At 45.8% G+C, this 13,285-nt stretch overlaps 1 long non-coding RNA gene across 1 annotated transcript; it reads left to right on the top strand.

Annotated features, from left to right (window-relative positions):
- The first annotated feature begins 440 nt into the window (after nucleotides 1-440).
- Nucleotides 441-10,708, top strand: LOC122490298. Its single transcript, XR_006299123.1, has 3 exons — nucleotides 441-656; nucleotides 10,250-10,325; nucleotides 10,443-10,708. It is a non-coding gene; the product is annotated as an uncharacterized LOC122490298 (long non-coding RNA).
- The last annotated feature ends 2,577 nt before the right edge of the window (nucleotides 10,709-13,285 follow it).

Below are 13,285 nucleotides of genomic sequence, written 5' to 3'. Positions count from 1 at the left end.
GGTCATGATCTCATAGTTCATGAGTGTGAGCTCCGCATCAGACTCTGTGCTGACAGCTCAGAGCCTGGAGCCTGCTTGGGATTCTGTGTCTCCCTCTCTCTCTGCCCCTCCCCCACTCACACTCTGTATCTCTCTCTCTCTCTCTCTCTCTCTCTCTCTCAAGAATAAACATTAAAAAAATTTAAAAGATTCTCTCTTTGTGCTTTTCTCCCCTGCTCATGTACTCTCTCTCTAAAAATAAAGATAAAGAAATTAGGAGTTTATTAAAGTTGGAAGGGCTTGAGATATAGGTGAATCTCCAAGAATGACATCACAAACTGGCCTGCCAGGGAAGATGATACCTTTGCCAAAATTAGGAAGGTAGGGAATTAGAACACACTATTATGACTACAATCTTGGTGTTAGGAAGCTGCTGCTACTACCATGACAACTGAAGAACCACGAAGCTAGCAACTAAATGCTGGAATGCTGTTGCAGAAAAGCTCCACAACTTTGGTGGAAAATAGCCAAAAGCATCAGACTCTGCCTCAGTTTCACATGCTAAATCTTGACTGGTATATGTAATTGGTGGAACTTAATTTGCATCCAGACCTCTGGATGCAAGGGAATCTCGGGAAGTAGTCTTTGGCTGTCCAGGAAGACAAATAAAACAGAAGGTAGGAATGGATGCTAATTGCTCATCTACCATACTCAACACACCTTTCTCCTGCCTTTTGTTATTCTTAGATTTTCCTTTATTATCCAGGGTTTCTGCTCTCTTCCCTCTGTCCACAGCTCACCAACTTCACAATCTTTAACTTTGTGGTACCTCATCTACTACCTGTTCCTGACATGTTTTTGTTACTCAAGACTCACACCTACTTCTTCTCACTCTATATTCTCTTTCAGGACAACTTCATGCATCAATATATAAAAATTCCAAAACCATTAATTTCCAGCCAGGCTTATTTCACACACAGTACCCATATATCCAATTGCCTACTGAATCTCTGTGTAAATATGTAATAGGCACCTCAAGCTCAACACATTTGAAACCAAACTGGTCATATCATATCCTCAAAGCTGCTCTGTCTCCTGATTTCCCTTATTAAATGGTGACATAATCTGTCTTATTTCCTGAGCAAGGAACCTAGAAGTCATTGTGGACTCCTCCTTCTTTCTACTTCCCATGTCTAGTCAATCACCAAGTGTTGAAAATTGTTCTCATTAAATATCTCTCATATCCACCCATTCCTACTATTATCTCCAACTTGAACTCCTGCAAGGTCACCTTAACTGTTTTCTTGTTTCCTATATTCTTTTCCTTCAATCCATCCTCCCTACTGTATTCAGCAAGCCTTGGTCCAAAAAATACATAAAATATCTTAAAACCCTTATAGTTCTCCATATCCTTATGATGGAGTCCAGAGCCATTAATATGGTTTCCAAGGTCCCCAAATTAATATTCAACTTGTGTTTATATATATAGCTAGTTACATTGGCTGTTTAAATACTGAAATTCTCCCATAGTTTGGAAATACCTTCCCTACGTCTTCACTAGCTATCAACTAAAGAGTTAATGCTGAATCTGCTCTGACCAGTTGGTTCTTATGCTACTCTTCTCAAAAGTACAGACTACTGGGCACTGTCATTGGCTTCTATCATAGTTGGCTCAGTGCCTGTATCTTGGTGCTCCCTTTCCCCTCAAGCCCAGGTGGGTGTTGCTTGGAGATCATTCTGGTTTCTTCAGCACACCAGCTAGTGCTAGTCCTTATGCTGACCAAGTCCTCTAACCAAGGTGTTCCCAAGCTCTGTGGCAGGGGATAACATTGGCCCTGGAAGACATGCTGGCACCCCAGGGTCCTCTGAGGCTGTGGCTAACTACCACAGGGCAGTGTTCCCTCACAGTAACCCTCACCTGGCCACACGTGGGAACTCCAGCCTCCACTGGAATTGGGTTCCCAGATTACGGGGGTGAAAAGTGAGAGAACAAATGGGTGGATGGTAAAAGGTCCCCACAGGTTGTGGTCAGCTTCCAGGCAGGGTTTCCTCAGGAATGCTTGTCACTCCTGAGATATATGGACTCCCTTAGGAATGGTTTGGAGACCAGTGTGAAATTCATCCCTGTTGAAGTCCTCCTACATTTATTTAAGGCCTTGGTTAAAACCCACCTGATGCCCACCTGTCTTGAGAATTTACAATATTAATTTTATTACTAAAAATGAGCACTAATGCTACTGGTATATTAATTCAGTTGAGGACTATAGATCTCATAATCTCCATTTTATGGGTGAGAAAACTGAAGAACGGAGAGGCTATCTAACACCCAAGTGGCTGAGCCAGGATTCTAAATTCACAGCTCAGTACGTAACTGCCAACTTGAGCCTCTCATCTAGACTGGAGGATTAGGTTAGACTGAAGTATGTTATTCCAGTATACAATTTTCATGAGTTAGTCAATACAGAGTCAATACGAAAATTCTAACACAGTATTATATAGGCTAAGAAATTTTGTTGATTGCTGCCAGTTCAGCAAATGCTGAGAAAAATTCTGCATCCTAAAAAATATCATTTAAGTGAATTACCTATCCTCTTACACCGAGCTCTCCCTGTTACTTAATGTCCAGCAACTTAATGGGAAACATCTTTGGAAAAGTTTTATCATGACTGTGGCACATCATTTATGCACTGGTAGGCACAGCAAGCAAAAAAACCGCACATCTACGAACAATTCGTACTATTATTTAAACCTCTTAGCAAGGAAGAGGTTGAATAATATCTACAATTTAGCCTAGTGAGAGAATAAAATGGAATGCACCTTGGGTGAATGTGATGACTGAGCTGTATTCATGCTCGGTGGTTAAATACATGCACCTCACTCCTGCACAAAGCTTACACAGCCCTGCCCCACCGTCTCTCAGACCTCCAGCAATGCTGAAAGCTTCAGTTCCTCAGGATTCTCCTTTCTTCTTGAAACATTCTTCTCCCTACAACCTCAATTCTGAGCAACAGCTTAAGAATCACTTCCTTAGGGAGATCTTCCCAGACCTCTGGGATAGATAAAGTCCTCTAATTAGTTACACAATAGCAGAACTCCCTGAACTTTGCCCAGGAAACCTCACCAGTCATTATCATTGTCACTAATCCTGGCCTGTCCTTCTTGTGAGGCTGTAAGCCCAAAGAGGGCAGGATGACCTTAGCCCTGCTTCCTGCTGCATCTCCAGGGTCCAAGCAGATGCCTCTAAATGAAAGAGTTGCTCCCACAGCTGTCTGTTGAATGAACATCTGTATGTGGTCCCTGTATTTACCTTCAAGTTAGTAGAGTATGTAGATTCTTAAATTTTTATTTTATTTTGAGAGAGAGAGAGCACATAAGCAATGGAGAGGGGCAGAGGGAGAGAGAGAGAGAGAGTGAGAGAGAGAGAGAGAGAGTGAGAGAGAGAGACAGAGAGAGAGAGAGAGAGAGAGAGAGAGAATCTTAAGTAGGCTCTATGCTCAGCACAGAGCCCGACTCAGGGCTTGATCCCATGACTCTGGGATCATGACCTGAGCCAAAATCAAGAGTCAGACACTCAACCAACTAAGTCACTCAAGCGCCTCTGTAGATACTTATTTTTAAATTGACTACTAAAACTTTACAAAAGTTAAACTCAAATGGTGTTTTGAGGGGATTAAAATCAGGATTGGACCTCCAGGTTCTTGCTAGGAGTCTTGCCAAGAGCCTTTCTCTAGGCCTGATTGTTTAATTGACAGAGAAGGACTTCTCATTATTCTTAGATTTTCTTTTATTGTCCAGGGTTGCTGCTCTCTTCCCTCTGCCTAAAACTCATCATCTTCTGAATCTCCATATTTGAACTTGGGCAGGCCTCTCGTGTTGGTTGGACTGGGGCAGCATTTTGATCAACAGACCTTTGCTTGCTGTTTTGTTTTTTTAAAACATGCAAATATTGTATTTGGTTGATCTGTGATTAAACAATTCTTGAGAGTTAAAGACCTCAGCTTCTTGGTGATCTCATAAAGTTTCCACAGACTGTGTGTCATTCATAACCTAAGGATCTGGAAGGAAACCCAACTTTAAAATGCAGTTCCCAGTGATTTCAGCCTGAAAGGTGATATGTCTGTTTTTCTAACATCTCAAAGTCACTGGAATGTGCATTGGCAATATTTCTAGACCAGATTTCTGGGGAACTGGCTCACTTGCCTAAGAGACACAGTTAAGTTAAAGACACTAAAATCTCAATAAGACTCTTGGCTACTCCACTTCAACTACATAGATGCTTCTTTGGAGACTAGCGTATGTATTAGCTGACATAAACAAGCATATGTCCTGGAAGAAAAGTATCATCTATCCAATATTAGAAGCTTCTAAGAGGGTCATTAAGAGTATCATAAACATGGTATGTGTTCAAACCATTGGTTGATATAGTTCAACACTCATTCATTCATTCAAGACATTTCATACCTAGGGGCTATCAACTAGGCTCTGAATTAAGCCCACAAGAATTAGACACAATCTCTGTCCAGTTGGGCAAACCATGATAGTGTGTTGGGAGAGGGTTCCACTGGTGAAAGGAGTGATCAGCATTGACCTGGAGGAATCAGGGAGGGGGTGCTACCCAGAAGAGGCTCCATTTAAATTGGGTCTTGAAGAATTCACGGTAGTTTATCAGACTTAGAAGAAAGTGGCAAGGGACTCTCAAGACAACAGTGTGGCAAAGGCATAGCACTGAGAAAGAGCACTCCGCATTCCAGAAACATGTAGGAGCTTGATGTGCCTCGAACCCAGGTGTCTCTAGAGGGGCACCAGAAACATTTCTGAGGGAACATGGGGTCTTCATAGGCTGACTTTAATAACCATTACATCCAATATCCGTGAATTTACTTAGCCTTTTCTTGGACCCATTTTTTATTATTTTCATCTGTAACACCTTAGGGGGCAATGAGTTCCACTTATATGCTACAGGCTGTGTAAAGATGTACTTCCTTTTATTTGTCCTTAAATACCTCCTTAAATGATCACCAGCAGGGTCATTTTTTTCCTCTTGATAATTATAGCATTTGGTACTCCCACCTAATCCCCAGGCATCACATAGATAAAGAATGAATTTGAAAGGCACCATTGAAATCCTGGCTGGGGTAACTATGCCCACCTAAAAGCCCAAATCTACTCCGCTTACTTCCACCTTACACCACAGGCTGCATGTTGCTTTTTTGTAACTCTTTCCCTATGCAAGAAGAACTAGATCTGCTACGTGACTCACGGTAGCTGGAAAAGGACATTCTCCCCATGTACCCAGGAAGCATCTGAGCCTGGGCTGATGGCTAGTAAGGATCTAGATACTGAATGGTGCCAGGTGCTGACAGGCTGTAGTGTCCATCTCTACAATAAGGACACACCTGGCACCTAGACTAGACTGGCCCTGTCTGAGGCCTGCCTGCGCAGGCACTGCCTGCCCCCAGTGAGGTCTGGGAAGGGCCTTGCCAAGGTGAGATCCTGGAGGGTCACCTGCTTCTGCTCCCATAAAGATACAGATGTTACAGGAAGGGAAAAGTTCTTATAGGTAGAATAAAAGACGGTTTCGTAACAATTTCCATCCTGCCCCAGAATCCTCTGGGACCCTGCCCTGAAACAGGGTGCTTTTAGCCAGAGTCATTCTGAAAGTTTCAAAGGAAGGGACAGAGAAATCTAGTCTTAAACAATGCCTGGAATAAACTGTCAGCACCTCATGTTTGACTTTCCTCCTCCTGCTGAGAGAACAGAACTTGCCTGGATCTGCTCTGGGCCCTTTCCTCTTGGTTTTTCCTTTCTTCTTGGCTCACTTCCCCTGATCAATGCCATCCACTCCCCAGGCAGCAGAATGGAGAGGCTGAACAAAGAGCACAGGGGCAAGTCTGATCCCAAGAGAAGGAAGGAGGGAGGGAGGGAGGGAAGGAAGGTGGATGGACACAGCTTAGACCAGCCAGCAATGTAAGGGCGTTTGATAGGGCTGTGGGGGCAACCTCAAGCCAAGGTGGCATCAGAGGAGTCCTGGCTTCCAAGGAACAGGCTGCCATGATCAGTCACTGGCTGGGAGTGCCTATGGGAGGCACAGCCTCAACACATGGAGATGGATTTCAGAGAGCAGCATCTGGGCCTTGGGCAATTAAATTCCCTCAACTTAGAGATCTGTGAGGACCATGCTTTTGGCTGTCATACCTGAAGTCCTTGTCAACTCATCCCCACCTGGCCAGCTTGTGAAACTTCTTCTTCAAGTTTGAAGGTCATATCCTCACAGAAATTGTCCCAAACCTTGGGACTGACCTGGCTTCCCTGTTGTTATAACATATAACTTCACTGTGAGTTCCAGTTTATTATCCAACTCCCTGAATGCACTCTGAACTCCAGGAGGACAAGGACTGTGCCTATATCGTTACCAACCACATCCGCAGTACTTGGCAGTACTGGTGCCTGGAAGATACTCTAAGTGTTTGCTGAGTGAGTGACTGACCGGCCACTGGTGCAGATGAGATAGCTCAAATTGTGCAACAATCTTGGTTTCAGAAAATACGCTTCTTCTGAAATGCACTGTTCTAGATCTAAGCTTCGCCTGTATGGGGCATTTTCCATTTCCAGGCTGAGTTTTCAGAGCAGTTGAAGAAACCCCTTGAAGGAAACAGTCTGAGTCAGAGCAATGTTCCAGAGTCACAAGGGTGCAGTTGCCTGAGTGCACCTGAGAATCCAGTCTGGACCAAGAGAGGTGGAGAAAAAGGGAGAAAGTGGAAATGTAGGCCCCAGTCCTGCTTTGATCACTAACTGTCTTGCATTTCCTTTCTGAAACCTGTGTTTGTACGGCTTTTCCTCCTTGGGTTAAAAAGAGCCCTAAAATACATAATAGACATGAGAATGTGTCAGCAAGTTCTGATGCCAACCCAAACCTGGATTGTATTATGTTGCTATTGTTTATAGACTACATGTTTCAGGATGAGGATCATATGGGGAAAAGTGAGTGAAGGGAAGATGCCGATTAGGATGTTAAGACACTGCAAGATGTTTTGAGGGGAGTTTGTACCTTGGAAAATAGCACAGGGGTTCAGAGAGGATGGAGTTGCCTAAAGAGAGATTAAAAACTGTCCAATGTGTAAGGAGGGATGTATAAGCCATACGGGTCCATTCACAAGATTTTGCATAAGGTGAGCCTGGGTGGCTCAGTCAGTTAGGCTTCCATCTTCAGCTCAGGTCATGATCTCACGGTTTGTGGGTTCAAGCCCCGCATCGGGGTCTGTGCTGACAGCTCAGAGCCTGGAGCCTGCTTCAGATTCTATGTCTCCCTCTCTCTCTCTCTGCCCCTCCCCCACTCGTGCTCCGTGTCTCTTTGTCTCTCAAAAATAATAAATAAGTGTTAAAACATTTTAAGAAAAACACAGGACCCTAAAATGATCACGTATTTTCAACTAAGACTCTTCATTGGGGAAAATGGGGGCAGTTCTGTGGTATGAAGTGGCACTTCCTGACAGAAGTCTGTCTATTCATTTAAGATGCTCAGAACTGTGTCCCTCAAGATGTCTAAAAAGCCTCAGCCAAGTTGGCCACAGTCCCAGGAAACATTACACGCTGCTGAGAACCATGTGTGTTGGCCACAGCTGCACTCATGCTCTGTGCACAGACCAGTTCAACCTCAGCCCACCAGGGATGACCTTCAGGGGCCCTTCTCTGTTTGCAGAGCACCCACCGAGAGCACCTCAGGACACAAGCACCTTCCTCATCCCGGGAATGAATTGCTGAACGCAGGGAGAGCCGACTTCAAGCCTTGACTTCACCAAGTCAATTCTGTGACCTCAGGCTACTTCCTTAAGGGCCACTTTTTTGTCTACAAGCGGGGCGGAGCTGCTGCCTCCTCACAGGTTCGCAGTGAGGATTCCAGATAAAGTGCGTCATGTCTCTGGCACACAGCAAAGGCTCAACAAATGAGAATCATTATTACTTACCTTAGTGGGCTGTGGAAAGCAGACCCGGACTGGGACCCTAGTTTTGCCACTTGGTAGCTTTTGGAGGTTCATTTTCCTTCTTTGTACATTGGGCAAAACACTACTTAACCTTCGGTGGTGGCACAATTGGAAGAATTAGTTTAGCAAAGGCACCTAATGAGGTTCCTGGCACACAGTCGTATGCAATAAAAGTTATCTGTTACGATCATTTGTAGATAAACAGAATGAAAATTCTTGCTGTGGGTTTGTACAGAGCAAGTATGTGTAAGCAGAACAAGCCAATTTGAATTATTCTGTGAGAAATACATTGTCTTCTAAAACAGGTAGCCTTACTTCCCCAGGTTAGACCAGTTCTGGACCTGCGGGGAGCAGAGGCTAGGGACTGGCACAGCGCCCCGAAGGGTCGGCCCCTCTCTGCCAACCTATGGGGTCCTCCTTCATCTGTCCATTTTCCAGGAGACATTTGCTCCTCCTGCCTCAGGTCCCCTGAGGAGAGTGGGAGCAATAGGTCACCGTTATTTAAACTGCCACAGAATTTTCAGACCATGAGACTCTCGTCTCTCTCCAGTTGGGGCTGGCCCATCCCCAAGAGGGAAGGAAGCCAGGAGGGGGAGGAGGTTATAAAACCATTTTATATCCATCCTGTTTTTAATTGATTTCACAGCAGGAGAAGAAAAACCAGAATCCTTCCCACATAACCTTTCAATGTGGGAGTCCTCCTCTGGTCGGGAAACCCATCTGGAAAGAGCCGCAGCAGGGCTGCAGGTTCTGTTTTCCTCCCCAGTGTTGGAGCCCTGGCAGCGCCCTCCCTGAGGGGTGCCTCTGTGGGTCCCCTGTGCACCTCCTTTGCACACTCACTTGCAAAGAGGGGGGTAGCCCTGCCTCTTCCCTGGCCTCCAAATGGGACCAAATCTTTCTCCCTTAGGTGCAGCCCATGTGTCAGCTAGGGATGCTAGTCCATGTCATCTAGGTACGTTGGCCCAACTCCACAGCCCATGCCCTGGGGGAGCCAAGTCCTCCTGGGATTCCTGGGTGGGGTTAGGGGTGGCTAACATTATGTAATTACACTTGGTCTTTCTAGTTTTCAGCGTCTTGTTCCAGAAGCATGGCCCTCAAAACAGTGTGTCAAGTATTCTTTGTCAGGGTTTGGTGGTTGTAAAGAATGGCCACATAACACTACAGAGAAAACAAAGTCAACATGCATGTTTAAGACTTCCATTCCTAGAAGATGGTTTGGCCATCCGGCCGTGGGTGTACGTGTGTGTGTGTGTGTGTGTGTGTGTGTGTGTGTGTGTGTGTTGGGGGGATTCTCTGTATTTATTAAATGTTTTTAAATATCAACTCTGTCTCTAGGGAGGAGAACTGGGTGACTAAAGGACTAGGAGACAGGGAGACTTTGTATACATTTTTATCCTTTTGAATTCTACACTGTTTACACATATAACAATTATGTGCCTGTACGTGCAAACATGCACACATATACCGTATCCCTTATGCTGTCTCCCTACTCCATGCCCCTATTCCTTTCTCTCTGCAGAGACAATCCTTCAAGGGATAATTTCAAAAAGTCTTCTGTTCCCAATTTACCAATGCCTCAGTAGTTCCTTCTACCTGCTCTGAACCCTGACAGAATTTCCCATCAGTCTTAATATGGTTGGGACCTACTCACAAACTGCCTCATCGTGTAACCTCCTAGCATAACTGCCTGCCTCCTGTAGATAGCCCTCGTCTCTCATCAGTTGCTTAAGCATAGACTGGCAATAGATTTGTTTCTTTGGATCCCTCACAGAACATAACTGAATCAAAGAGTTAGAGGCGAAGGCACAACTAGACAAGTCTGAAGGACAAGGGCATGGCTAAGACAAAATGCCTTTGGAACCTACAACAAGTATCTGGTTTAAGTTCTTACTGCTTCCAGAACCAGGTGGAGTTGGTAGCAGTGAAAAGCTGCTTGTCATTGGACTACTACTGTTCTCTCTTCCGTTGCAACCAGAAGATCAGTTGAGTCTCTTCCAGGGGATGCATTTTGGACAAAGTCAGATATAGGAACATGTAACCCTATGGACAATTGTGGACTAGGTGTCTGAGGCTAAGACTTTGACAATTTTTTCTTTTTTTAATCAAAAAGAAAAAAGACTAAACAGAAAATATCTTATGAAGCAAATGGTCTTAACCAAACCTTTCTTCTAAATAAGGGAAAAGACAGCAAGTGGGAGGAGAAGGCCAAGGTGGTGAGGAGGGAGGGTGAGAAGACCCCAAGCACCAAGGTCTCTCATTAAAAAGGCGTCTTTCCTGACATCTTACAGGGAAACCAGTCCTCCCTTTGGAAGATGGAACCAGAAGAGGAAAACGCCCTCCACTTGTAGCTGACCTTTGCAATAGGTACTGGGAGAGGAGGGGGGCCCCACCTCCCAAAGACCTAGAGGCTTTTAGGGTGCTCCCTGCCATCACCTGTTTAGCATCAATGGTCATGCCCCTCATTGTGTGCTGCTACCACAGGAAGCTTCAACTCTAAACCTAGGCCTGTGGGAGCTGCCCCAGTTCCAGGCACACAAGGCAAATGGCTGCATCCTTGCTGCCTCAGGCCTCCTCAAAATGCACCTTCCAGGGACCGAGAATCCACCCTGCTCCACAAGGAAACATGTGAGCGTCAGCCAGACACCTTCTCCTCCATCATCTCCCTCAGTCCTTCCATGTCTAATTCCTGAAACCCAGATATCTGCTCCAGGAGCCCAAAATAAAGTCTCAACTGTTTCACGGTCAAACCCGCATCTGTGTGGGATTAGCAGAACAGCTACTTTGCACCCCCGCGCCACCCCTCACCCCTGTCACCTCCCTCCACCCCCAAGGGTCTCCCTCTTCCATTTCTGGGAATCCCTGAAGATGCTGTGAGGGTGAGCGTGTGTCACTTTATCTACCACTTGAGGCTCCAGTGCTGCGGTCTGCGGGCCGTGGAGCTTGCTTCGGATTCTGTGTCTCCCTCTCTCTCTCTGCCCCTCCCTTGCGCGCTCTCTCTCTCTCTCTCTCTCTCTCTCTCTCTCAGAAAATCACTCGGCTAGCCAGGATGTGCTGTTTTACTAAAGGAATTCGCTTCAAGTGGCAACATGGCACCTCCCCCACCCCCACCCATCACTAACTCCCCAGTCTAGGACAGGTGACAATATGTCCTGAATGTCTGGGGAATAACAGAAGGGGATTGTTGTGTTCCTTGGAGTCACAGGCCCTGGACCCCCAACCTGAAGGCCGTGTCTACCTCCTATCAGTCTCCTGTATCTCAATAAGATTATTTAGAAGATATCATGCCAATGCAGAGTGGATCCCCCTCCCCAACCCCTCTCCCCAGAGAACAGGGAGTGTTGCCCCCTACTCCCAAACTCAGGTCTGCTCATGCTGACTCAGCCCACCTGGCCCTGGGAATCTCCATTTCCTTTAAGAGAAAGCCCCTGAGAAGTTCTCCAGAGCTCAGGTAAGACAAGTGCACTACTCAGCCTTGCACTGCCTGCACTATACTAATTTACTCACCATGGGGGGTGTGGTAGGCAGAATAATGCACCCCCGCGCCCACGACATGCACATCCCAATACCAGAACCTGTGAATTCATTAGGTTACATGGCAAAGGGGAATTCAGGTTTCAGATGGAATAAAGCTTGCTAATTGGCTGACCTTGAGTAGAGAGATTCCCCTGGATTATCCACACTACTGGCTTTGAAGATGGAGGAAGGGGCCATGTGCCAAGGAATGTAGGTGCCTTAGAAGTAGAACAAAGAGGGGAGCCTGGGTGGCTCAGTCGGTCAAGCGTCTGACTTTGGCTCAGGTCATGATCTCGTGGTTTGTGAGTTCGAGCCCCGCATCAGGCTCTGTGCTGACAGCTCAGAGCCTGGAGCCTGCTTCTGATTCTGTGTCTCCCTCTCTCTCTGCCCCTCCCCCACTCAAGCTCTCTTTCTCTCTCTCAAAAAAAAATAAATAAATAAACATTAAAAAAAGAAAGAAAGAAATAGAGCAAAGAGTCTCACAGCCTCCAAAAAGAAACACAGCACTGCTAACTCCTCCATTTTCTCCCCGGGAGAACCATGTCAGATCCCGACCCAGGGATAGGATACTGTAAGATAATAAATTTGTGTTATTTTAAGCCACTAAGTTTGTGGTGGTTTGTAGTGGCAGCAGACAGGAAACCAATACATGGGGGTTACAAATAATTTAGTCTAAATCCTTACTTCAGGAAATTTTTTCTCTAATTTCTTACCACTTTGCATCTCACTCTGCAGTGGTCACAGTCAGATGTATGATGTCTGTATCACTTGTTCCAAGAACAACCTGCTTTACTTTGGTGTGAATAACGATTTCATCCTGGTGATTTCCTCGAAAACAAGAGAATCTGTTCCAAAATTAGAGTGTCCGTCTCCAGAAACCCAAATGGCAGTGCCCATACTACAATAACACACACTTTGAGTTCCTCTTTTCTAGACACTGATAAAGAAATCACAGCAGTCCTCTCTCTAAGCCATCTTCCTGCCACTCCACTGCCACTAGTGGGGCTCAAGCCAGTTCTGTCTCTTGCCTGGAAAACTGAGACAGCCTTCTTCTGTCTCCACTCCTCCTCCCAACACTATAGTTCAAAGAGCCTTTGTAGAGGTTGACCATCCCTCTGTTGACAAATGTTTAATGGCCCCCATTGCCCTTAGGATAAAGCACCGGGCTCTAACCCGGTCCCTAAGACTCTGCACACTCAGCCCAGCCCACATTTCTGGCCTCATTTCCAACACACGCAGAGCTATGACCAGAGTCATTCTAGCAAACGTGTGGTCAAGGAGCAGGGAAGTGTTGAGCTGTGGGATGGGCTATGCAAAGCAGAGTCCCACAGTTTTGAGGATTCAAATTTGTAGGACATAGCTGTGGCTGGTGCACACTGTGAATTGTGCCCCCCCCACCCCCCGCAAATTCATACGCTGAAATCCTAACCTCTGGTATTCCAGAATGTGACTTCATTTGAAATAGGGTTGCTGCAGACGTACTTAGTTAAGATGAAGTCACAGTGGAATAGGGTAGGCCTCCAAGACTGGTATTCTTGTAACAAGGAGAAATCTGGATGTAAACACATACACACACAGGGAGCAAACCACATGTAGACTACAGTCACACTGCCACAAGCCAGCGAACACCAGAAGCTCGGAGAGAGACCTGGGCCACATCCTTCCCTGATGCTTTCAGAGGAAGTGTTGCCCTTCTGACTTCTGAGGTTTTGTAACCTCAGAGGTGATAAGTTTCTGTTGTTCTAAGCCCCCCAGTTAGTGGCATTTCACTATGGCAATCCTGGGGAACTAATCAAGTGACCCTACTGGCT

This window comes from Prionailurus bengalensis, chromosome A1 (genome assembly GCF_016509475.1).
Source record: "Prionailurus bengalensis isolate Pbe53 chromosome A1, Fcat_Pben_1.1_paternal_pri, whole genome shotgun sequence".
Lineage (NCBI taxonomy): Eukaryota > Metazoa > Chordata > Mammalia > Carnivora > Felidae > Prionailurus > Prionailurus bengalensis.
Note: the sequence above shows the minus strand (reverse complement) of the source record. Positions and strands in the feature narration are given on the sequence as shown.